This window comes from Urocitellus parryii, chromosome 11 (genome assembly GCF_045843805.1).
Source record: "Urocitellus parryii isolate mUroPar1 chromosome 11, mUroPar1.hap1, whole genome shotgun sequence".
NCBI lineage: Eukaryota > Metazoa > Chordata > Mammalia > Rodentia > Sciuridae > Urocitellus > Urocitellus parryii.
In genome coordinates this window covers 94196185-94222256 of record NC_135541.1, presented here as the reverse complement: position 1 = coordinate 94222256, position 26072 = coordinate 94196185, and the positions used below count along the sequence as shown (strand labels likewise).

Sequence of the window (26072 nt, the reverse complement as noted above, 5' to 3'; positions counted from 1 at the left end):
GCATCACTGTGCCTGTGTCTGGTCACTGCCTGTGTTGACACCCTTGAACATGACATATGACTGTCACTGCACAGGTAACGTCACTCCAGCAGTACAGGGCGCTGTGGGTGCCTGCTAGAATTCCTGCATGTGTGCATCTGGACACCAACTGCATGGCCACAGGAGTGGGGTGAGGCTGAGCTCAGGCCCTCTCTCTTTGTTCCTTTAAGTGGCAGAGACTAAGGTAGTGGACAGCCCCAAAACACCTTCCTGCATGCTGAGAGACAAGGCATGGCTTCTTTTCAGCTCACAGCTAGCTGCCCAGGTGTCCCAGCAGGGCAGCTCTCCCTAGGTCTGAAAAGGCTACATTCCTGAAGTTTCTAGCTACTTTGCAGGAATGTCTGAGGGAGCCTCATCTGGCTAACCTCTAACCCCTGACCTTCCAGGTTAACACTTTCTAGACCAATAGTGCAACCAACTGGGTGTCACCTGTGCCTGACACCCTGCCTTGGCAGGTGAACATGTGGACCTGGGTCCATCTGTGCCTGTGTTTCAAGTCCCAGTCTCGGGATATCTGTGATCTGTATCTCTTAGCACACATCCTGTCTGTGTTGGTGCTTGTGGGAAGTATTTGAGGATTTGTGTGCTCCATGAACCTGTCCGATGCATTCAGGCTCAGCAACTACTGTGCTGGCACACAGAAAGTCATGGGTGTGACACACCTGTGGTTGCTCTTTGTATGTCTTTGAGCATGCATGCATTTGTGGGTGGCTGGGCAGCTGTGTACACAGGTGTGCTTCCTCATAGCTCAGTGTCAGCCACACCTGTGGCCCATAAGCTCAGTCCCTGCATGTCCCCCTGTTCTTGGTGGGTCTGGGTGCACTCCCATGCAGCACCCGCCTCATTGAAGAAGCTGGTGAGCTCAGGCAGAGAAGCCGGGAGGCAGGCCAGGACTCTGGGAACCCGCACTTCCTTGGACTCTACACCTGTGCTCTCACTCTTCCTCTGCATCTCTCTTCCCACAACCCCTTCTCTGGGTAGTCTCTTCCTGGGGTTACACCACAACGGGCGCTCAATAAATGGTTGATTGACTAATGAAAGAATGGATAAAAAGGGGGCTTTAAGAGGCAGGCACTCCAGGATGGGTCAAGTCTGGCGCAGTGGGGTTGGGGGCAGAAGTGCTGACGGCCGTCCCTTCACTCCCCCAGGACGTCTCAGGTCGCCATCTGCACTGCTGCCCGCAGGTTATTTATGACCCTCCTCCCCCTGCCGGCGGCTGAAGAGGCGGCTCCGGCCTCAGCCCAGAGGCGGAGGGCCCAGCGCGGGGGAACCTGGAGCAGCGACGGTGTGGCGCCTAGTGGAGGGCGGGCGGGGCCTCGCGGGTTTGGAGGTGGGGCTTTGGCTTTTGCAGCCTTCTTACCCGTCGGTCTGTGATCAGTAGCAGCTCCGGCCACACCATGTCTGGGTCCGCCGAGACCCCTGCAGTAGGCCGGGTAGCAGGAAGGGGCGGCTTCGGGTGCCAGGGCGCAGTAGCGGGCGGGGTGGAAGCGCGGCCAGGCGCCTTCAGGGCTGGCGGAGACGCAAATCCAGCCAGGGCCAAAATAAGTTGCGCCGGCGACCGAGAGCCGGCTGTTGGGCCACCTGCGCGACATGCCGGCGGTCAAAAAGGAGCTCCCGGGCCGCGAGGACCTGGCCCTGGCCACCTTCCACCTGACCCTGGCCAAGCTGCCTCTGCCTCCGCTGCCGGGCTACTTGGCCCCGCTGCCCGCCGCAGCAGCTCTGCCCCCCCCCCCCCCCCCCGCCGCCTCGCTGCCGGCCTCTGCTGCAGGCTATGAAGAACTGTTGGCTCCACCCTCGCGCGCCTACCTTAGCCTGCAGGAGGCCACGCCGAACCTCCACCTGCCCAGAGACCCACTGGCCCTTGAGCTCCTCTTGGCCGCAGCGGCCGCGGACTTCCAGCCGCTGCTGGACAACGGTGAGCCCTGCATCGAGGTGGAGTGTGGCGCCAACCGTGCTCTGCTCAACGTACGGAAACTCTGCCAGGGCAGCAAAGGCCCGTCCATCCGCCACCGCAGCGAGTGGCTCACGCCCAACGAGTTCCAGTTCGTCAGCGGCCGCCAGACGGCCAAGGACTGGAAGCGCAGCATCCACCACACAGGTGCGGCCGACGAGGGGGCGCAAGCCGCTGTCCCTCTCCTTCGCTACTGGGGACCCGCGGGTCCGAGCCCTTCGCTCTGCCACTGGGGAGACTTGGTTTTGGCCCAGAGAGGGCGCTGCAGCTCCAGAGCACGTGCTGCCGGGGTGTGAGTGCACACTGGTTGGGGCTGCGCAGGTACGTGGGGCCGCGGGAGTGGGGCGGGGCGTGGGCGCGCGGAGCTGGAACAGTGTCAGCGAGACCTGGAGCAGCCCGTTTGGATGGTGTCTCCAAAGGTGCGACAATACACCTTTGGAGGCCGGATCGGGGGCACCTGATAAGCGCGGTGACCCTCTGGCGAGGGTCTTGGGAAGTTTGGGACCCGGTAGCGTTTGGTTTAGGAGTTCAGGCTGCGCAGTGGCTGCCCTTTCCTGCGTTGGGGACTGACGCAGGCCTGGGTCGCAAGTGCGCCTCCGCTCACCAATTCCCCAGCTCAACCTTCCACTGCCCGGCCACAGTTCGGGCTAGACTGGCTAAGAGAGGGTGGGGCAGGAGGAGGGGCGCCAGGGCTGAGAGGAAGCCGCCCTCCACCAGGGGAGGGCCTCGCCCAGGATTTGAGTTTCAGAGCCCAGCAGATCCCCTTCTCCTCCGAGAGGGTGGGGCGGGCAGCAGGCTCCGAAGTTGGACAACAGTGGGTTTGGAAGGTTGGTGTGCCTTGCATACACCTTCCGGGAGTGGGGACTGGCTTTGCGGGTGACGGCGCCCCAGAGGCTCCATCTATGCCCTGACTGCCCCTCACCAGCTGTGCTCGGCTCTCCTCACAGGAAAAAGTCTGAAGACGCTTATGTCCAAGGGAATTCTGCAGGTGCATCCTCCAATCTTCGACTTCCAGGGCTGTCGAATATCCTCGCCTGTGGTGAGACCTGGGAATAAGCTGGGTTGGGGTGTCTGGACTCCCCTGAGAGCCTGGTGATCTCTAAGATTGGGAGTCCTAACTTCAGCCCTCTGGGCAGGCTGGAGGGAATCCTCCCAGGGCAGATGGGGTGGGTGGGGTTGCTTTGTGCTGTTCCAGACCATCCCTGGGAATGGGTGGGAATCCTGGGTCACAGGATCCTCTCCTGTTTGGATGAAGGGCGGGTCCTGCCTGTTCTTGAGCAGCCTCCCTCATGGGTGTCTTGGAGCTACTTCTCCAGCCTTCCAGGTTCCAGGGTCTTCCCACTGTTATTGTCATTCATTGGGCCTGGGGACTTCCCTGTCCCAGGTCTGGAGATCACCAAGTCATCTGGCTCAGCAGAGAGAGGTGCTGGGTGCTGGGGCAGGACTCTTTTGAGGTGTAACAGTGTTAGCTGGCCAGGTTGCACATCTGGGTTATCCCCAGGCTTGAGCCTGAGTGGTGTGTGTCTTGGTGCTCCTAATGTTGAAGTGCTGCCCTGCAAGGGTCTGGACCTCGGAGGGTCCATGACATGGAGCCTGGCTGGGGCAGGGTCTTTGCCTGTAGGTGTCCAGAGAGCAAGAACCCCACCTAGGATAGACAATCTCTGGCCTCCCCACTGGCCTGGGGAGCAGGTATGAGACTCCAGGCAGTGAGGAGTAGAGGGTTGATCTGAAAAGGAAATTGCCTCTAGAGAGGAAGCTCCCCCTGAGGGGTACCTCTAGGGACATGGGGGGTGGAGGCTGCTGTTCCTAGGTCCACCCAGCAGTCCCCTCTTACAGGAAGGAGCAGGAGGAGTGGAGGTACCAGTGGTCCTGGAGGGCCCAGGCTGCCACCTTGGGTTTATTCCCTTTGACCGGGTGGTGGGGTATCCTGGCTTCCCCGTGGGCTCTGCAGGATGCACGCTGAGCAGGCTGGGTAATCTTGGACACATGGATGCTGGCAGGGGAAGGAGAGCCACAGGCCCAGCCCACACCTGGTCTGTCACAGTCACAGCCTCAAGCCGCCCGCCCTACACACTTGAGTCTACAGGAGCACAGGGCACCTGTACAAGAGCTCCCCAAGCAGGTGTGCAGAAACACCTTTTGCTTGCTGTCACATACCTACTGGGCAAAAGATTGAAGTCCCTCTCCATCGTGGCACCCCTTCAGGCAGCTGGAACTGGACGGGATCCTCTGGGTGCCCACCTCAGACTAGTCTGGGTTCTCTTTTCTGTTTGGATGGGAGTGCCCCACAGTTTCCAACCTGCCACCCCTGAGGCCTGCCACAAGAGAGGGGCAGAGGGTGACCTGAGCTCAACATCTGCCATCACCTCAAGTGGCAATCTGAAGCTCAGAGAGGGATGGAGCTGCTGCCTTTCTGAAGCTCCCTGGTTCCTGCCCTGAGTGAAGGGCACTTCAGACCTGGGCCTGCCGGCCTCTCTGTGCCTGGCCGCTTCCTTGGAGGTATCTCCATGGATCCCCTTTCTAGCCCCAACCTATTGGTGCACAGAGGCTGTCTCTACCCACCCTTGTGGCCAGTTTCAAAGGTGTGTGCACTTCATGGTCACAGATACTCCAGGGGTAGAACATGGTGTGCATGTGACTGTGCATGCTGGAACCCACTCTCACCATTTCAGAAGGGGTCAATTATTGGTTAGGAGCCAGGTTCTCAAATCTGTTGAGCAGTGGGGAGCTAAGTCTCTGATGTATGGGGGGGCATGTGTTCCCCATCCTTGGGCAGGGTTAGAGTGGCCATCTGGGTTCTCAGCATGCTCCCCCATAGAGTAACCCCCAACAGCCACCCCAGACCTAACCTTCCAGGGTGCTTTCAGCGCATACCAGGGACTGGAAGATCCTGTGCCCAGCTCTGTGCCTCATGTGGCTAAGACTGGCATATAGCCTGGGCTCCTTCCCAGCCAGCCGGTCCTGGCCCCCTTCCAAGTAGCAGTCTTATAGACTCTGTGTCCCCCTCTTCTCTTCCCACAGATGAGAGGCAGAGAGATGTTTACTCCTAGTCTGGGTTCTACTTTCTGTTTGGATGGGAGTATTTCTGCCACAAAAGAGGGGAAGCAGGTGGCTTTGAGAAAATACCCCTTTTCTTTTCATGAGAGTATTTCACCTAAGGCTGAAAGGTGGCTGAGGAGAAGGGCAGAGCTCATCTCCAGATGCCTGGCACTGGGCTTTGGCAGGCTGGACAAGGCAGAGCCATGGGCCAAGGGGTGTTGAAAATGATACCAAACCTATGGATTGACAGAGGCCGAGACATAGGTGGGCACTCACCACTGCCGTCTCCCTGCGCTCTGCTGTCACTGGACCCTGTCATCCTGTGGGCTGGCCCTGAAAACCCATTGGCCCCATGCCATGTGCCCTTATATTGCTGGGTCTATTTCACTCACCATGTTACAGAGGGAATCAGGGTATCCTGGGCAGACCCCAGCAGATGTGTGAGGGCAGGTGTGGGGGATACTGTGGCTCCCAGAGCTGGGCGAGGGAGCACTGAGCTGGGCAGAGCCAGGCGTCCGGAGATGATGTGGTGCTGAATCTGAAGAGAAGCGTCCTTGCAAGGACAGGACTCCATGCAGCAGCCCACCTCAGGATCCTGGATGACCTGGGGCAGGGACCCTCCTTGACCCCTTCCTCACTAAGCTCATGGGTGTGGTGAGGATCAACTCTTTCTGGCAATGGGAGGACTGAACAGGAGAGGAAAGTAGATACTCTGAAAGCCCATGTAGCCTCTGAGCCAGCAGCCTCTTAACCAAGTAAGAAAAAACCTCTGTACACTGGAAAATAATCAATGACTTTTTTTCTTTTCCCTGGGGCAGCAGGACCTGGAGCCAGGAAGGGTAGAGAAATGCCAGGACTGGGGCCACACACTCATGTCCACCGCTCTGTGCAGAAATGTGTGAGCTGGGTGCAGAGCTCCAAGCTTGAGCATACACAGCACCACACACTTACACATGGTGCAGGGGGGACACTGAGGAGAGAAATGAACCATCAGGGCTGGGGAACAAAGGGTCAGGGCTGTCAGTGCTCTCGGGCAGCCTGTGGCTCCCAGGCCTGCAGATTGCAAGGGACCAGCAGTCTCAGACAGACTTCCCCTGAGCTGGGCTCTTCATGGTGCTAACAAAATAGCAAAGAGGGGCTGGGGCTGCCGCTCAGTGGCAGAGTGTTTTGTGAGGCCCTAGTTTCACCAGCACTGCAAAAGAAAAAGAAAAGTGACTTTGCTTGTTGATATTGCTGTAAGTTTTCAGGACTGACAGAGGAGATGGGATGTCAGCCAGACACATTGAGAGGGACCTGCTCCCTGACTGCACACCCACCAGGACCAGCCCCATGATCCCTGCCCCAGGCTGTATGCACAATCCCAGAAGACTCTGGGGACACAGGGAAGGAGCTGAAGGTCATAGCTTAGGCATCCCCAGGGCTCCCTGCCACAGGGTGGGTACCCACACTCAGGCTGGGCAGGCAGAACAGCCCACACTCTGCTGTCCTCACAGGCTGTGCCTACAGCAAATAGGCCCCTGGGCCTTGGCCCAGGCCCAGGAGGCTGATGTCTAGCTCAGCCTTAACGTTCTCCTCCTCCTGCCCAGAACCGGGGGCGGCTGGCGGACAAAAGGACAGTGCCCCCTGCCCCCTGCACGCTCCCTGAAAAAGGAACAGAACCCCAGCTTTTCTGCCAGTGATGGTGACAGTGATGGAGGTGGCCCAGCCTGTGGACGGCAGCCAGGCTTGAAGCAGGAGGATGATCTGCATGTCCGAATCATGAAGAGAAGGTACTTACTCCAGATCTGGGCCGGGAGGCTCAGGCTCCTATGGAAGGGGGCACGAAGACCAGGGGTCTTCTGGAATGCTGCTGTGGGGCGGGGGTGCAGGCAGAGGCTGTCCTCTCTCCTGAACTGGCGCCCTGGCACCTTGTTCTGCCTCAGCCATGCCATGGTCACTTCTGGGTAGAGGTTGGCCAGCAGAGAGACCCAAGGTCCGGTACCCACCTGGGCTGACACCCACAACCTCCCAGAAATTTGTTTCCTGATATGGGCCTCGTCCTGCCAGCACCTAGGGGTGGGGTGTCTGTGAGTAAGGATGGTGGGGGCTGTGGTGCTTGGTGTTGCCCGGGGCTGTTCAGCCTGCTCCTCGTCCTCATCTCTGGGAGGCCAGAGCATCTCAAGCCCTGGGTTTGATCAGTGGAAGCTACCACCAGGTTGAACTGGGCATGAGGTGCCACCCTCATGACTGCCCTGGCTTCTGGCTGGTGGGATGTTAAGAGTCAGGCCCACACCCTGCTGCTGTCTCTGTGCCAGTAATGGAGCCACTGACCCTCTTTTCTCTCCCAGTAGAGTCCACACCCACTGGGATGTGAACATCTCCTTCCGAGAGACATCTTGCAGGTAGGAGCCTGGCTTGGGCAGGGGCAGCTGTTGCCATTTCTCCTGGGTCCCACCCACCCTGCTTCCCTCCTCTACCCATGGTCTTTTGTCTTGTCCTCTGTCCCAGTCAGTGTGAGCCAGTGTGGGCCATGCGGTTGCCAGGCTGGTTTGGATGTGTGTCCTTACCTGGCCTGGAAGGTAGGTGGCATGGTGCCCAACTGAGATCAGGAGGCCCATCTCAGCCAAGTGCAGACTTGTGCCAGGCCTCAACAGCATGGGCAGGGTCCTAGACAGCCCACCCGTGGAGACAAAGCATGCTATGACCCTCACCACTGGACTGTCCATTGGAGCCCAACAGCTCTAAGATGAGGCTGTGATTTTCACCTCTCACCCTCCCAGAGACCCACCAGGAGGGAGAATGGTGATGTGTGAGCAGGTTCTTGAAGGATGCATAGGAGTTCACTGGGAAAAGGTGGTCTGCAAAGCTGTGGAGGGATGAAGGATGGGATGGAAGGGAGGAGAATGGGAACGTGGCAGGTCTGGCTCAGTGGGATGCTAAAAGGTCTGCACCTTAGCCGCTGGACCAGTTGGGCTTTGTTCTCCAACCTGAGCCAGCCACAGAAAGTTCCTGAGCAGGGAGTGACCAGGTCTGTGTTTTGGAAAGATCCTTCTGGGGACCCTGGAAGGTTGGGGTTTCCTCACATGGATTTGGGTTATGGAAACAGGCTGGGGCCTGTGAATCCAAGACATAGAGGATAAAAAAGAAGCCCCCAGGAGGAGGTCAGGTGTCAGGGACCTAGTTCCTGCTCCCAAGGGGCAGGGGCTGGTTTCTGGTTATTGGGGCCAAGTTTTTCCTCAGGGCTTCGAGGGGAGCACCACAGGAAGGCCTGATGGGGAGCAGTGGGCACCAAGGGCAGGGAAAGCCTCTTGGGACTCAAGCTGTGGGTACCTGGCCTCCCAGGCCCAGCTGCAGGAAGGCAGCTTGTCCTGGATCTCTGCCAGAGGTGTCATTATTTATGTCTTCAAGAATGTCTGGATCCTGGAGCCGAATTACAATAAAAACATCTTTAAACTTATTTCCACCTCATTTTGGAGTTGCCAGCTCAAAGGATCATTTTTATGAACCGTCATGAACATTGATGACATTTTATGAGCCTTTTACTCTGGACGCTACAGGATAAATTTGCCAGCAAGGCCTGCAGGGAAACCCAATGGCTGTGCCTCCCCTCCGGACCTGCACCTCCTTGCGGTACACCTGGACTTGGGGTGCGGGGAGGCCCCAGGAGTCCCATGCTGAATTCTTACCAGTACTGGCTGCTGCAGCCTGGCTGTGCCTGGGAAGAAGCAGGCCTGCATTAGTGGAGACCCTGGTCCCACAGAGGATCCAGAGGGGCAAGGATGACTTTCTGGATTTCATTAAAGGGAAGGTTACAGTTCTGGAGAAGAGCACACCCCAGAGGACTAACAGCCCATCATATCCCGTCTGCTAACAGCCCCCAGTGTCTGGACAAGGAGGGCTGTGGACCGCCAGCTGCCTCACACTGGGTCACCAACTGTGTTTGTCCCATCCCGACTGTCTGTCCATCCCCATTGTCTGTCACTCTTCACTGATCTGTCTGCCTCTTGCATCTGTCTGTCCTCTTCGTCCTTCTGACCAGTCCTGCTGGGGATGCCTGCTGCTGGCTGCAAGAAAATGCCCAGGGACCCTCTGCCCTGTGATGCCCCTGCAGCCTGGCTGGCAAGAAGGGCCTTCTAGGTCCCTGACCCTCTAGGGCCCCCAGCTGGTGAAGGCTACGTGAGAGAGTTGGGGTGGGGAGGCCCTCAGGGGGGAGTCGGGTCTCACCCTTCTCCTGGCCTCCTCACAACCCTCCCTGCAGCCTTCCTGATCCTGCCCCAGTCTCCTCCCCACGTGCCACAGCAGCCTGCTGAGGCCTTGCCTGTGTGTAGTGGCCCCACACTGTGAAGACAGGTGCAGAGCTCTCAACTCTCCAGCCTGTGTGTGAGTCTCTTGACATTTTTTAAAAATGAACCCAGCATAATTTTTTCAGTGAATAACTGAGTGACCAGAACAGGTTTTCAGGACTGGCCCATCTTGGGACCTAAGGAATGAACCCCCAAGGCAGGGACTTGGGTGTGGAATGCAAGGGCAGGTCCTGTCTAGCCAAGGGTGGCCCCCATCGGCCTGCACCTTGAGAGCCCCGGTAACCCCCAAGTGAGACTGAGCCGATCGCTGTCATTGAGGCTGGTCCCAGATGCAGGTGCTGCTGGGGTTCCAGGCCAGGGCTCACAGGAAATTACTGTGCTCACCTCTCCAGTCCCTGGAAGCAGGAAGTGTCCAGTGCACTGTGGGGAGCAGCTCCATGGCAGCTGCAGCCCTGTACCTGGCCAGCCCAGGCCCCTTCCCCATGCTGAGGACAGCAGTTCTGACCAACATCCCACATCAGTGAGGATGATGGGGGATGAGCCTCGTGAGAATAATCCCATAAAGTACTTACTCCCCACCTGCCTCCCGCCTTCATGGGATGGGGGAGAACCTACATCTGGGTCTCTTAGGGGCTCTGGGGCCGCCCCGGGGTATCTGGTGCTGAAACTGATCTGCTTAGGGCCTGGCCCTGGATTAGCCTGGCTCCTGCCAGCCCAGGCTGGGGGCTGGGGGCTATTTAATAAGGTTCAGGATCAGTTCCTAGGTCACTGTGAGGAGGCTCTGCTAGTGTCAGTGCTGCTGAAGAGGCTGCTCCACCACAGGTGGGCCGGGAGGGCACTGCTGGGGGCACTGGGCTTCCCTGCCCCTGCTCTGGCTGGCCTTGACTTCCTGTCCCCTCCTTCTCTGTTGATGATGGGGTTGCTCACATAACCCCAGGGTGCCCCACTTTCTCCTCCCTCTTCTCTCTGGGGCTGTGGGTGAGGGCTCAGCAGGAGGGAGAAGGGACAAAGAATCACATGCAGGGTGATTCCAAGGCCAGGCCTGGGTGCACCCTGGGGATCACAGGTGTCCTGAGCCTGCCAGGGCAGATCTTTTTATCTACGGGACTTTGGTCTGAACCTCAGTTTCCTGATTTGGAGAAATGAGGGCCCCAAGAGGGTGTTGCAAGTTTTAACCAAAGTGGCATGTGCCAGGTGCTTGCTTCAGAGCTGGCAGCACATGGGTGACAGTGTGCCCTCTATATGTCTGTCCTGTGAGACAGCAGGCCATCCTGTCCTCCCTCTGAGGCAGGGAGCCGAGCACAGCACTGCCTCTCTGGAGAGAGGAAGGTGGGAGGGGCTGCTCTGGCTCTGCACAGACCAGCTGGGTGCTGGAGTGGGGTCCAGGTGCCACGTCTCTGCTTTCTCTTGGCCTGCCTGCTGAGTGTGCGTAGTTGTGGCATCCCAAGCCCACAGAGGTAAGCGCACACATCACCACGCTCAGTGCAAGCTGTCCTCAGCCCCAAGCACCCTTGTACTCATGCTCATCAGGTGGCACTGCCAAGGCTCATGGCTCCATCCTCTGTCTTGCTCTGCTGCAGCCAGGACAGTGACCTTCCCACACTCATATCCAGTGTGCACCGAAGCCGCCACCTCGTTATGCCCGAGCACCAGAGCCGCTGTGAATTCCAGAGAGGCAGTGTGGAGGTTGGCTTGGGACCCACAGATGAGGAGGCCCCTGGGTCCTGAGGGCGATGATGGGGCTGCCAGGGCCACAGCAGCTCTGCTTAGGGACAGCCACCCTCCCTGTGTCTGTTCAGCAGCTCTGGAAGCCTTGGCGGGCAGCCAGGGAGGCCAGCAGAGGAGGCGGGAGGTGTGAGGCCAGCTGTCCCCTGGGGCTCCATGTGATGGTAATTGTGTTAATCCCAGCCAGTTAGGCAGACTGGCGGCCCAGGGCAGCTCCAGTGTGGCTGCTGCTGGGGTGGGCTTGGAGTTTTGAGGCCGACCACCCCCTCCTCACAAGACAGGCACAGGCAAAGACCTTCCAGAGCTCACCTCCCACCAATGCCCACCTCCCACCAAACCCACAGGGCATGTCGGCCTGGTCCTGCTTCTCAGGGGTCCTGGGAGGGAAAGGGCCCATCCCCTGCAGCCTGGACCACTTCAGGTAGGCCAAGAGGGTGCTGGCCCAGGAGCTTCCAGGGCCACCAAGGAGATCTGGTTCCTGGAGGCAACAGGAACTCAGAGGGAGAGAGCATCTTGGGGACCCAGGCAGTCTCCCACGGAGCAGGTCATGAGGGGTTGCAAGATGCCACCGCTGAGAGTGGGCACAACTTGACCTCAGGGGCCTTGTCACATAGACCCTGGACAGGGTTGTTTCTGACAATGGCTACTGCTCTGGGAAAGCAGGGTGGGCATCACCCACCACCCTGGACACTCCCAGCAGAGCCCCCATGATCCCAGAAGGCCCTTGTGGATAGGGGTGGGGGTTGCTTCTGGAGCTGCTTTGGAGGTGGCTGATAAAATCTAATTGCCCCATCGATCGGGCGGAGCAGAGGGAGCCCCTCAGTGATTGAGATGTTCTGAGGCAGCAGGCCCTCTCCTGCCTATGTACAACCTCCTCAGGTACACAGACCTGCATGTGCCCTGTGTGTCTCCTGCAGGGCTTGCTCACCCTGCCAGGTAGCCCTCCGCACTCTACAGTGAGTGCAGGTCACATGCTGTGCATAGCAGCCAGGATGCTGTATGTGTGTGTGTGTGTGCGCGCGCGTGCACCTGCCAGGTCTGCAGCTCCCCGTGGGATTCCTCTGGGCCCTGAAGTGGTCTTTACCTGTCACCATGTCTACTTCATTCCTGTGGCCCAAGGGGGTGTCCTTCGAGCCACAGCTTCCTGGGCTCTGGACAGGAAGGATCCCAGAGGACTGAGGAGCTCAGCGCAGGTCTTGTGACTTTAAGGTCCACCCCTGGTACGTGTGTCTGCCTCCTGTCACTGCCTACATCAGGTGTGACTCTGAGCTTATGCAGTCTCCTCAAGGCAGCTACAAGGCTGGGTCTCACTGCGGGGCACTCCAACCCCAGTATCACCTCCCCCAAGCTGTGACTCTCAAGCTCCCCAGGAGCAGAGAAGCCCAGCAAGGAGGCGGGAGTTGCCACTGTTGAAACAGGGAACAGACTGCAGAGGTTACCCTTGCTGACCCCTGAGCATGTACAGGGAGCAGGAGATGGGCAGCAGGTGTGGAGAGAGGCTGCAAGACCCACTCCCTGCCTGGTATGCTCGGGGTGCCCTCCTGCTTGCTGGACTCTGACACGCAGCTCGTGATGCCCATGTGCACCTGAGTGCCCTCCATCTGTCCTACAGGGTCTGTCTAACCTGACCCCTCATGCAGGCAGTGGGGACTGCCCCCTGTCTTTGGGGCAGGGCCTGGGGCCAGCCAGCTAGACCAGTGGCAGTGAGGTGGCTGAGATCAATAAGTTATTAGCACCATTCTGTCAGCTGTAATGTGGAGATTGATCAGTGCTCTGGCTGCCGCCGCACTTCCCTAGCCTGATAAAAATGACAGATTAAAGGAATAAGAAAAAGGAATTAGGCTCCTGAGCTGACAGCAGGGCTTCCTGGGGGCACAGGTTGGGGACCCCCAAGTACCAAGGTGTCATGAAAGGCTTGAGTTACACAAGGAGCAGCCCTCATCCCCGCCACCCTGGGTCTTCAGAGGCAATAGGGTCTGACCTGGAGGCCAGGATGATGACCTGCTATCAGCAGGGCCCCCTGATGTCAGGGTCCTCAGGAGGAAGCAGAGCTTGGGGGGTGCAGGGACAGGTTTGGAGACGGACCTATAGATGTGTGTGGCTTTTATTTTCATTTCATTTTTATGGTACTGGGGATGGAACCCAGGGCTTCTTACATGTGAGGCAAGCACTCTACCAACTGAGCTACATCCCCAGCCCTGTGTGCAGCTTTTGATGTGGAGATGTGATCTCTAGAGGGGATAGTATAGGAATAGGAAGACCAGGAGCCAGGCACCTAGGGTCTGTGTAGGGCAGGTCAGCTGTCCAGGGGTGACCCTTGGAGCGCAGAGCCTGGCTGGGCAGGTATGTGCTTGCCAAGGCTGAGTGCAGGAAAGAGGAGGGTCTGGGCTTTTGGTGCAGAGAGGAGGGCTCCCCTGAGCACACCCCTGGTGTGGGGAGTGACATGTGCCTTCCTGACTGACTCTCTTCCCCAGCACCTGCACAGCCCACCCCAGCCCTGCTCAGAAAGGGAAGGTAGTTCTGTTCTCCAGGAGAAGCTGAGGTGGGCTCATGAGCACACATGGGAATGGACTGGCTGGTCAGGGGCAGCCAGAGGCCCGTGGGGACACAGTCACAGTCACGTGTCACACCCATCACTTCTATTCAAATGCAGCCTGAGGCCCAGGGTCAGGGCTTCCCTGTTTCCTTGCCTTGCTCCATACCTGTCATGATATCCTCCAGCCAGCTGGGCTCACCAGGTGGAAGCCTGGGACCCAGGGCTGGCAAGGCCTTGCCCACCAGCACCCAGGATGCTCCTGAGTGGAGGGGACTGGGGCTCACTAGACTGAGCTGGGGCAGGGGTGGGTCTTCCCCACCTGGTCTTCCCTGCCTCCTCCTCCAGTCCCTGAGACTGGGTGTGGCTCACTCCACCCTCTGCAGGTGGCTTGCTAGGCAAGAGACTGGGCTGCTCCCCGCACGTCACCAGTGACTGCTCTTCAGAGAAGAAGGCCCGAAGCGAGTAGAGTCTGAGTCTGAGTACCCTAGAGGTGGGAGCCCAACCCAGGGAGGAGAGACAGGTCACTGGAGGAGGAAGCAGTAACTGAGTGCTTGGAAGTGTTGTTAGACCTTCCAAAAGGGGCAGGTGTGCACAGAGGAGGGACTTGGGTTTCGTAGCAGGGGTGGAAGGTCTTAGGCTTAGGGTGAGGTGTGCCTTCCCTACTTGCCTCTCTGCCTGGGTAGTATTTCAAGGAAAATCCCCTCCCTATGTGCTACCCCAACGCAGAGACTCTGCTGCTGCCAGAGCTGCAACCCAGCATGGCGCCTGAGGACCACTACCACCGGCTGGTTTCCGCTCTCAGTGAGGCTGGCAGCTTCGAGGAACCACAGCGTCTCTACCACCTGGGCCTCCCCAGCCATGGTATGTGACCTCCCCACCTGCCCCCATACCTGTGTACACTCTCAGTTGCCTCTCCACCCCAGAAGAGGGTGTTGGCTGCTGACATCAAGACCAGGATTGGATCTGTCAGTGACCCCCAGGCCTTTGTGGGTAGGCGATGAGGCCTGGCTGCCCCAGGTCTTGTGAAATCTGCTGTCATCATGGCACTTCCCTAGGTGGCTACATGAGTAAGAAGGCACAGGATATAGCCAGGAACAGATGGGGCCAGGAGGTAGGGCAGGTGGGGCAGAGGTGGGCATCTGTGGTCCATGGCTCCCACACTCTGAGTTTTCAAAGCCCCTTTTCTCCGATAATCCATAGTTTTAGTCAGATACTTCCCCAACTGAGGCTCCCCACTCCTCCATGAGAACTTGTGCTGTTGGGTCATATCATAGGCAGCAGTATGAAGGACTCAGAAAGAAGTGGAAAGTTACTCATCTTTGTAGAAGTAAAACTAGATCTTCAGTCTCTTCTACTTTCTTCCAGCAATCACTATAAAAAGGGAGACTGGGTTATTGTGGAGAAGGAAGGGTGAGTGGAATGTCTATGTGGAGCAGACTGGGAGAGTAGACTCTGGAGGACCAGCATTATTGTTTAATGTGTAACTTAATGACAAAGCAGAGGCAGTGCTTTGTCATTGACTTACACTTCTTCTAGCTCCTGTTTTACTCCCTATGGGGAGAAAGTTTGGGCCATCTCAGAGAGGACTCACTCTTAGCGACATATGAGCCTGTTCACACTTTGATCAGGAATTCCCACCACCATATCCAAATAAAACTGGGGGGTACAAATTGCAGTCAGTGTAGAAAATAAATACATCCCATTTGGAATATGGGGGCTGGTTAGAAAGGAAAGTACATCAAATATTACAAAACCCAGGATATAAAATAGATTTTGATATATAAACTTTATAAAGAACAGTATAAAGTTAGAGATGTTCTGTTCTTTTTTAATTTATAATTTATTTTTTAAATTTTGGTTGGACAATACCTTTATTTTGCTTACTTATTTTTATGTGGTGCTGAGAATCGAAACCAGGGCCTTGCATGTGCTAGGCTAGTGTGCTACCACTGAGCCACAACCCTAGCCCTGAGTTGTTCTGTTCTTACAAAAATTATTAAAATTTTAAAATATTTTGAGGTGTGTTGTCTGTTGAATTATTTTATGTGCATGGCTATAATGCACACATCTGTTACTCTCACTACCATCTCTTTAGATACTAAATTATATATATACACATACATACATATATACATACATACCACTGCTTGGCATTTCTTCAAATGAAATAAATTCAACAATTTAAAAAGACACCTGAGGGGCTGGGTTGTGGCTCAGTGGTAGAGTGCTTGCCTACACCACATACAAATAAATAAAATAAAGGTCCATCAACAACTAAAAAATATTTTTAAAAAGAATTTTAAAAAGCACCTGAATGACCATGTTTAATGTGACACTAATCACAATAGGTAAGATATGGACTCAGTTGGGGCTGGGGTTGTGGCTCAGTGGTAGAGTGCTCACCTAGCATGTGCGAGGTGCTGGGTTAAAACTTCCCCACCACATAAAAAATAAATAAGTAAAAATAAAGGTATTGTATCCAGCTACAACTAAAAATATTTAATAGAAGATATGGACTCAGTTAAGGTGTCCATCAACAGATGCATGAATAAAGCAAATACAGTATATATACATGACGGAATATTATTCAGTCAAAGAAAAATTAATTCTTCCATTTGCAGGATAACAGATCTTGTTAAATTAAATAATTCAGCCACATTAAGGAAAGTATTGCCTGTTTTCTTTCATATGTGGAAACTAAAGAAATATCCATAAAGAAGGACAATTAATGACCAGGAAGCAGTTAGCAGGGAGAAGGAAGTGTGAGCAAGGGTAGAAAGAAGGTCAATTCATGATACATGCATGTATGGAAATGACACAATAAAACCCATTACTTTATGCAATTAGTATATGTACACACACACACACACACGCACACACACGAAAAACAGGAGATTATGACAAAGATACCTAAGAGGGAGGATGATGTGAAGACATAGGAAGAAGATGGAATACATAATCCAGGGAGAGAATTCTCAGAAGAACACATCCTAATGACATCTGGATCTCAGCCTTTACCTCCAGAACTGTGAGACAATAAATTTCTATTGTTCAAGCGACTGCACTTTGTTATGGCAGCCCAAGCTGACTACAACACATCCCTTTCTGCAGAGAGAAAGATAAGGTGTACTCTGCCTTCCCCCATGGTAACTCTCAGCCCTATGATGTGGAAGATGGGGCCTTGCATGAGTTTGTCACTGTGTTCACAAGCACCTGGCACTATTCTCATTATTTGAATATTTTGATGACATAGAACAGCTCTAACAGTATGAAAACTGAATGCCAGAATGGGTACAGATTGGCCAGTTCCAGATTGAAGAAAATGAAGATGGGTAGAAAATTAAGGGATGCCAAAAAGTAGTAATCAAGATAATGAATGAACAATTTTCAAAAATCCAAATTAACACAAAAACTCTATGATGAACTCCAAAACATTAAACATTTAAATACAGCAGGATCCACTAGATGTTATTCAAAAACTTAACCACAGAAATATCACAGACTGCAGCCAATAAGAATGGAATCCTGTCCATAGGGCTGGAGTTGACCCAGAGGGCTTTAGTTGACAGGAGAACATGGAGGTATAGTTAGTGTCAGAGGAGATGTAGGGACAGGCTGACAGCAGGGGTCCATTCAGGACTCTTCACCAACCAGTATGGAAGTATTTTTATATTGTAATAATCTACACAGCCACACTGCTTGAACCATGGAACACCAGCCTTTGATTACAGGTAGAATCAGTCACTCCAGAGCATTCTGACACTGACTGGAAACATTTCTAACATAGTAAACCACCACTTGAATGAAAGGGTCAAAGTCAAATGAATTCTATGTAAATTTATATTCCATGTAAGCCATACATTCTGATTATTGCTACTATTAATATTAATTAAATTACAGAGAATGTTGTCAACTGACTTTTGGTGATAACTTTCCCTAAAACTCAATGAAAATCAGTACAAGGAATTCTGTATCAGTATATTATTTTTTCCATATGTTCTTCATTCTTTTCTTTTGGTGGGGGGACTGATTTGCTCTTCATGTATTTGGAACTGTACAATAGCTAACTTTCAAATGCAATCTTTAAAAACAAAATGTGGTTAAAAAGCCATTTTAAAGTCACTTGATAATTTCTGAAACAACTAGGAATTTGAAAATGTGCAATTGAAAGTGAAATTACCAATGCAGTTTTTGAATGTATTCCTCAAAAACAGGAAAGAAAAAAAAATGCTTCAGTTTTGCTCTCACAAAGGGCCTTACTCCTTGATGGCTCTATTCCCCTGAAATACATGTTGAAGGGTTAATGGAGCCTTGGAAGTCACACACCCACTTGCCTATCTGCTAGAGGTCAGGGTCACACTGGGCTTTCCAAACTTACTTAAACAACATCAATCTGATTAAATAGACAAAACATGTCACTCCAGTGACAATCACTCTTTAATAAGAATGTCTGCTGGCAGTACACAGAAGAGTCCATAAAAAGAATTTCCCATGTTTGAACCATTTGTTATTAAATTCACATTCCTACAATGGACACCTGAGATGCAAAACAATTTCTTCTAGTGCCCTACAAGTACTTTGTTTTGGTTATAGGCAATATTTACCAAAACCATGTGTGTATGTGGAGAGGGGTTACCATGTTCTATGCACCGCCACTTATTGCTCACAACTTCCTGAGTCAGGTTCCTGCTCTAGTCTAGTATGTGCACCAGATGGAAATGAAATCTGCACATCAACTGTTCCACTGGCATAAGAACCACATTGGGATTTATGTTATCTCCACTGGAAAGTAGGCTCAGAGTAATATGGAAAAATGTTCAGTATAATATGCCCAGGACATACTTAGTGCTTGCATAAGTTTTCAAGTTCTATGGCTATGGGCAAAGGCAAATGCCTTCCTACATTTGCCAAAACATTTAAACTGATGTCATAATTTCTTTACCAAAAATCTTGCCTGTTGGGGCTGGGGTTATGGCTCAGTGGTAAAGCACTTGCCTAGCACTGGTGAGGTCCTGGGTTTGATCCTCACCACCATACAAACAAATAAATAAAATAAAGGTTAACCACCCACACACTGAAAACAAACAAACAAACAAAACCCTGTCTGTGTACCATCTCCCTGCCCTCAGGGCCAGGTGTACTTTTTAATTCTAAGAAGCAAACTAGTAGGAGAGGTGAGCATCCATTCTATTCATGGTGACAGCCCAGAGGGGCACACCTCCCCATGGTCCAGACATGGGCCCCAAACATGTCCTGCTAGAGAGCTGTGTGGTAAAATCAAATCTCCAGTTGTCCCTCCTAGGCCCTGCTGAGCATGGTATTTCTCTTACAAGGAATTCTTCTCCTAACAGTTACCTCAATGCTTAGGTAGGGGCTGCAGGTCCCACTGGGATTCTGGTGCCAAATTGGACTTTGTAAGTTCTCTTTAGGGGAAGCCTCCAGCTGGAGACTCAAATTGTTCTTTCCCTTATAAAGACTAGATTGTTGGGGAAAATCACGCTGGAGCAGTGGGTATGTGTCTGTGGCCAGAATTCCTGCTCTGTCCTGGTAAGAGTGAGGTGTGGGTATGTGTCTGTGGCCAGAATTCCTGCTCTGTCCTGGTAAGAGTGCTGTCCCGGATGCCTGACCTCCAGCTGCAAAGAAGGAGACAGACAGACCACATGGCATTCATGGTGCTCCTGTCTCAGTTTCTGGACAGTAGCTTCTTATTCAGCAGCTAAGTGAGGGTCACCCCCTTCTTCTGGGTGCCCTCATATAGCTACAGGAACATGAGGTCATTGTGTGACTGGCTCATGCCAGGATATTTCTGCTGGTGCTACTGGTGGAAAAATAGCCTTGCACCCCTCCTTAAAGTTTCTCCTTTAGAATTCTTGGCAGTGCCTAGCTCTGAGATGCTCAGAGAGCTCTCAGACAGCTCATTCCCACCAAGCTTAAGTGGGGCTGGGCCACCTCATGCTGCCACCAGAGGATTCTTATCCAAGTTGAGGTGTCTACTACCTTCTTCTTGGGCTCCAGAGAAGCTGGATCAACTTCCACCAGTGGGGAAGAGGCCACAGCTGCCTCTGGGCAGCCAGATGGGGCATCCTGGTAGGCTCTTCCTAGTCCTGCATGAGGGCAGTGTTGTGGTCCTGAGAGAGCGAGGTGTTGGAGCTCCTTAAATGATGATAGTATACTTCTGTGATGACTTGAGTTTCAGATTTGAAGATTCAGTGAGCTGCTGAATGGCAACTTCAATGACCTGATCAAAGTGATTCAACCGCAGCAGTTCCATATCTGAAGAAGAGATGCACCATGGCACGAGATGGCCTGGATGAAGATGTCCTTCTTAATGACCTTCACCTTGATGAATGCCTTCAGGGAGACTCAGACCTCAGCCAGGACACCTTCCCCACATCATAGTAAGGCTTGGTCTTCACGGTAGTGAAAGTGGTGACCATGGTCCCCCATGGCATCACTGTGCGGTCCTTTTCTATCTTGGCAGCAGCTACAGGGAAGGGATTTGTCAGGATTTCAATTCATTGGGTTCTATGTAAGAAAACTCTGCAGTGATAGAGCCCAGTTCTGAGCTACTGAGGGTGGGCCCACTGATCAGAAAGAAGATGTACAGCCTGGAAGACTGCTTCTTGAACAAGTTCAGAGGACAGTGGTCAGGGACAGCAGACCTTCTGAGGACTGCCAGTCCTCTTTAATCTGCAGGTGTAAATCCTTGGACTTTGTGTTCCACTCAAAGGTGAACTCTTCCTCCCAAATGAGGTGAGGAGTGTTCTCGGCTAGGGTGCTGGTGAACTGCTGGGCAGTATCATTCATCTGGGAAATGCATACAGGCTTAACACTGCCCAAAGTACCAGGATCATTTAGCAGTGAGGTGTGGATGTTCTTCACCAGTGGCTTTAGTTCATGAGCCCTTGGAGGTTTAGGAGGACAGGATTCCTGAGCAGCAGATGAAGTGCACTGTAGATTCTGAGCCTACTCTATGTCTGTGGGCTTGGTGCTCAGAACCATGACAGAAAGATAGAACCCACAAAGTGGTTCAAAATATCCTTAAGGGTTTCAGATACTGCATTTGTCTCAACCACCTGGCCCTCCTCTGTTGCTCTCAGCTGGATCTTAATTGTCACTTTTGGCAAATGGATTCAGGACCACCTAATATGGATGTCTTCTCTCTCTTCTTTCATTTGTAGCTCCAGCTGTAGATGAACCAGAGACAGCTGCATGTCATACAGATGGTGTCCTGAGCCCACAACCCAGGTGCTGCCTTCCATGTGACAGGCCACCACCTTCTTCTGGGCTGACTGGACCACACTGGAGACTTCTCCTACTGCAACAATGGGGAGACCTGCAGGGGGCCTCCCTTTCCTTTTGGCCTCCTGGTTCAGGGCCATCACTTAGGCTACCTTCCACTGGTTCTTATAGCTGTTCAGCATCAGGATCCAAGAAAGCAATGTGTGGGACTCCCAGCACTCTTCAGGCTCTGCCAACTGCCAGGATGGGGGTCACATGCTGGCCAGGACACACCACATCTGGTTCAGGCCAATCATGACCAAGGCCACAACAAAGATCAACATCAATATGCCAGGAGCCTAGCAAGGCCATTATGTTGGTGCATATCCTTCCTGCCTTGCACGAATTTCCCAGGACACAGAGCCTATGGGTGGTGAGCTCAGGCATCCACTGGTGGCCATCCAGGGGCTGGAGGGAGGTCCACATGCCCAAGCCTGATTAGGCCAAGCCTGGCTTGGTGTGGAGCCATGAGGCCTGAGGCCACATGAGACAAGCAGGGAGGGAATACCTGGCTGAAGCTAGGTGGCCAAGGCCAGGTATTGCACCCCAAGCCCAACACACCTGGGAAAAGGGTACACAGAAGCAGACCTGGCAGAAGGAGCACCTGACTAGTGTATCTTTCTTCATTCTTTTATAAATTGAATTTCTGAAATATCATTGTTATTTATAATTCATTACTGATATTCAATGAAAAGCACCATCAAACTAACAACATCATTCTTTACAGAACTACAAAAATATCCTCAAAGAACAAAAGACCCCTGAATTGCAAAAACAATCCTGAGAAAAAAGAGAAATGTTGGAGACTTCATAACACTGAGTTTGAAAACATACCGCAGAGCCATAGTAACAAAAATAGCATGGTCAGATCATAAAAGCAGACATGTAGACCAATGAATTGAAATAGACAGCAAAGAAGTGAACAGACACAGCTACAGCCATCTGATTCTTGACAAAGTAACAAAACCATGTGCTAGAGAAAAGACAGCCCCTTAACAAACAATCCTGGGAAAACTAAATATCCATATGTAGAAGATTGAAACTAGATTCCTATCTCTCACCTATGTCAACTCAAAATGGATCAAAAACCTTAACAAAATACCTGAAACTTTGAAAGGTATTGATCTTGCCCAGTCGGATGGCAATCATCAAGAATGCAAAAAAGAAAAAAAAAAAAGAAATGAATGCTGTTGAGGATGTGGGGGAATTGAAAACTCACACACTGTTGGTAAGAATTTAAATTAGTATAGCCATAGGGAAATCAGGATAGAGGTTCCTCGGGATACTAAATATAATACTACTTATGATCCAGATAGGGCATTCCTTGAAAGAATTAAAGTCAGCAAGCTATCCTACAGTTTATTGTTTCTTGTGAATTGCAGCACAAGAGACAAGTTATTAAATCAGACCAGGTGTATATGTCAATATATACATGGGTAAAGAAAATGTGATACACAGACACACACACACACACACACACACACACACACACACATACACACAGAGTGGACATTATCCAGCCATAGAAAACAATAAAATCATGTAATTCCTAGAAAAATAAATGGAATAGAGACCATAATATTAAATAAAATAAGCCAGACACAGAAAGACAAGTATTACACAATTTCCTTCATATGTGAAATCAAGGGATGAAAAAAGACATGAAAGTAGCAGAGACTTATTAGAGAAGATGAAGAAGAATGGGGGTGGTAGAGGATCATAGGCATGGGTATTACTCTTGACATACTCAGCATTAGAATTGCACACTTTGAAAGCACCCCTTGTTGAATTCTCTGCCTGGTGTTATATCCAGACTACAAAGCTTTTTTAACTCTTTAAAACACTGGTGCTCCAGGGTATTAGTCAAATTTTTGCCACCATAATAAATACCTGACATAACCAACCAATAAAGAGAAAAGGTGTATTCTGGCTCACAGTTTTGGAATTCATGATTTATTAGAACTATTTTTTTTTGTCACTGGTGTTTGACAAATTATTGCAAAAGGAGGGCATGACCAAGCAAAACTACTAGTCTCAAGCCAGGAAGAAAAGAGAGAGAGGCAGGGAATGGGGGTCTTAAATATCCTCTAAGAGGACACTACTGATAACTTAAAGATTTCCTACTGGCTCTAATATATAACAGATTACATCAGTTCCCAAGAGCACCACAGTGGGAACCAAGCCTTTATCTAATGGACTTTTCTAGGACATTCCAGATCCCAACTCTAATATATCCAAAGTATAACTCTACCTGTATAGTGTGCAATTATCACACACTATAAAGTCCAACACCCACAAAAAATGAAGAAAAAAACCCCAGCAAACTAGCATCCTCCAAGGATCATCAATCTCTGGTGAACACCTCCTAGACTCTTTCCTTCCTTGATCCAGGAACTCACTTGATGCTAGAAACAAATATTATGACATCTTGGGTGAGACACAGGTTGAGTCCACACCTCCAGGCCCTTGATATCATGAAGGTGAGAAACCACTCTTGCCTCTTCCACAGTCAACGTTTCCCTTGGTCTCCTGTGACTCCAGGGCCAACTCCATTGGCAAGGTTGTCAGTTTCCCAGAAGGACTTTATTGGAAAGGTCCAGGAGAAAAAGTGATTTAAAAATTGTCAGTTCCCACCCTGCAGAGTCTCCTCCCTGATTCCTCACCTGCAGAGATGCACAAGGCCAGGGCAAAAATTCCACTGGTTAGCAGCCATGAGTCCTCAGTGGTCCCTCCAACTACACAGGAGGACCAGCTACCTTCTCAGCCTTACACTTACAGTCTTTTGGGCAGAACCCAGCACAGTAGGATTATTATGAGAATTTCAAGAGGCAGCCTCAAGCCCAGTCCAGGCTTGGCAAAACACAGGTATAAGCCATGAGAAAACTGTGGAGGTGTAGTCTCAGGAGACCCCTGCTATGGTATGGCAATATTGGAAATCAAAGTATGCTCCCAGACTTCAAGATCTGAAGAGAACAGGAAGACAGAGGTGAAGAAGGAACCTCCAATGGGAAGTGACAGTCCCACCCCTCCCTACCAGAGAAATGTTATATCCTCCAGAAAACTGTATTGAGAAAAGAAAGAATCACTTTCTGCAGTCGCTACACTCCAATAAAAAAGGCAGAGGGTAGGAAGATTCCTCGCCACTGCCCAGATACAGTATCAGTCACAAACAGACTGTGAATGGATAATGGGACATTATCATGACATTACATCATGACAGTTGTTCAATGAATCCTGGTGGACAAGTTGGGGCATCAGCATGGAAGTGGTCCTCCAGAGTTAAACTGACATGAAGAGGAACCCCAGACCCTTGTAGTAAGCAGTATTGTCATCAGAGGGCTCCTTTCTACACAAAGCAAAAGAGAATGATGACTGATATGGCCTGTAGTCACCATGCCAGCCCCAAGGGCCACAACCTTCCTATTAAGAACAGGTAAATCAGGGAGATTAGGATGGCAATCAGGCCTTGCTGCTCAGGGAGCAACCGGCCACTCCCTGCCAGCATTGGCCAAGTGGGGCAGGCATCCCAGGCCACCTCCATCATTACCCAACATACTGTCATAATAAAAGGTTTTATCTGGTCAAAAATATCATATTTTTTAGTTTACATGTTAAGAAAGAAAAGTTTTCTTTCAGAAAAAATATCAGTCCATACAGACAATGACTATTTTGCCTCATGTACACTCTATGTTCTCATGGCTTCTTCCTATGGAGACCTCTATTGCTTTCTATAATTTTTTTTCTCAATAGAGATAGTGGCATATGTCTATGCCATGTTGAGTCATAGGGGAGGGGCCAACACCCTTGTTTCCCCTTCTAGGTAGAACTATTTGTGCAGTAACAGTCCAATGCTGTGACATGGTAAGTTCAGAGTGAAATGTTTGAGAAAAATATTACACGTTTTAATCAAGGAAGAAGGTAGAGTGGCATGGGGTAATCTTAAGTGGTACCATAGCCAGAAAGCTCATGTCCTTCCAGTGCAAACCACCAGCTTGAGGTATGGGACATCAGGGGCTGAGTTGTTCACCCCATTCCACCATAGGTGTCCCTCTGCACTGGCTCCCAGACCACAGGTCTTGAGAAGCCCCTTTAGTTATGACACAAATGCAAAAGAAAGCAAATCCTTCAAGCAGAAAAGATAGATTTCTGAAGGGTATATTAATAAGCCTACACACCACTGGCTCTTGAATTACAGAAAGGATGAGTTGACAATTGGTGAAAAAGCCAGGACTAGGGCACTCTGCTTATGACTTGTAGCCTAGTGATATTTATACATACATACCTCTAGTAATGCTCCCTGGAAGAATTTGGGACTTAAATGGACCTGGGGTCATGGAGCAGTAATCCTTGACTGTCCCATAGACTTCCAGGGGAAAAGGCAATCAGACATGATCTGTACCTACAGGGGAAGTGACCTACTCAAAATTTTGGAATTTCCTGTGTAGGGGAACAGATCAGGACTGGTCCCTTTGGGGCCTTGCTCTGCTTGCAGTCCAGATTTTCTCTTCTCAGAGCCTGTCCACATGGGAAAGCAGAAAATCATCAAAGCAGGGAGAGGATCCATTTCTCTAGTGTATTCCATGTTGTGCCACATAGTGACAAGTGGGCATTGTTCCATGGGCCTCATTCATTCCCTGGTGGGGAGTCCTGCTCCAGGAGGCACCACTGAATCAGAAAACATAGCATGAGTTCTACTCACATGCCTATCAAGATCCTCCCTGTACCTGAAACAGAGTGGCCCTCAGGGTGAAGGTATAGCCACGTCAGGCCTTTTATGAGCCTTTCACTCTTCTTTTCAGAGTAAAAGTAGATATATCCCCAAGCCAGGCACTGCTGGATCCTCATGGACCCAAGTGGAAAAATGATGTTAAAGGACTGTTTTCTGTAATCCAGCTTTGACTGTGAACAAGCTGAACACATGGAGGTCTTCAAAACTGACTTTGTTCTCTACACACTGCATAGGCACACCTTCTCCAGTCCTTGGGTGAAATCTAGGGGCCCCATGGCTTATCTGCTTATGTTCAGATAAGGAAATATCCACTGATTCTCTACAGGGATGGAATGAGATCTGGTTGCAGTAATTATACTGCCAGTCCCAGGCTTATAGTCAAAACAGGACACTGCATTGAAACATGAAGTTTCTATCTCAGAAACAGCCAGTCTTGCCAGAATCCTGCAGAGTCTAGCCAGAAAGTAGCAAATATACTTCTCCCTTTAC

At 51.6% G+C, this 26072-nt stretch overlaps 1 pseudogene; it reads right to left on the bottom strand.

Annotated features, from left to right (window-relative positions):
- Positions 1–19671: 19671 nt before the first annotated feature.
- Positions 19672–25858, bottom strand: LOC144249332 (C2 domain-containing protein 2 pseudogene; annotated as a pseudogene).
- Between the last annotated feature and the right edge of the window lie 214 nt (positions 25859–26072).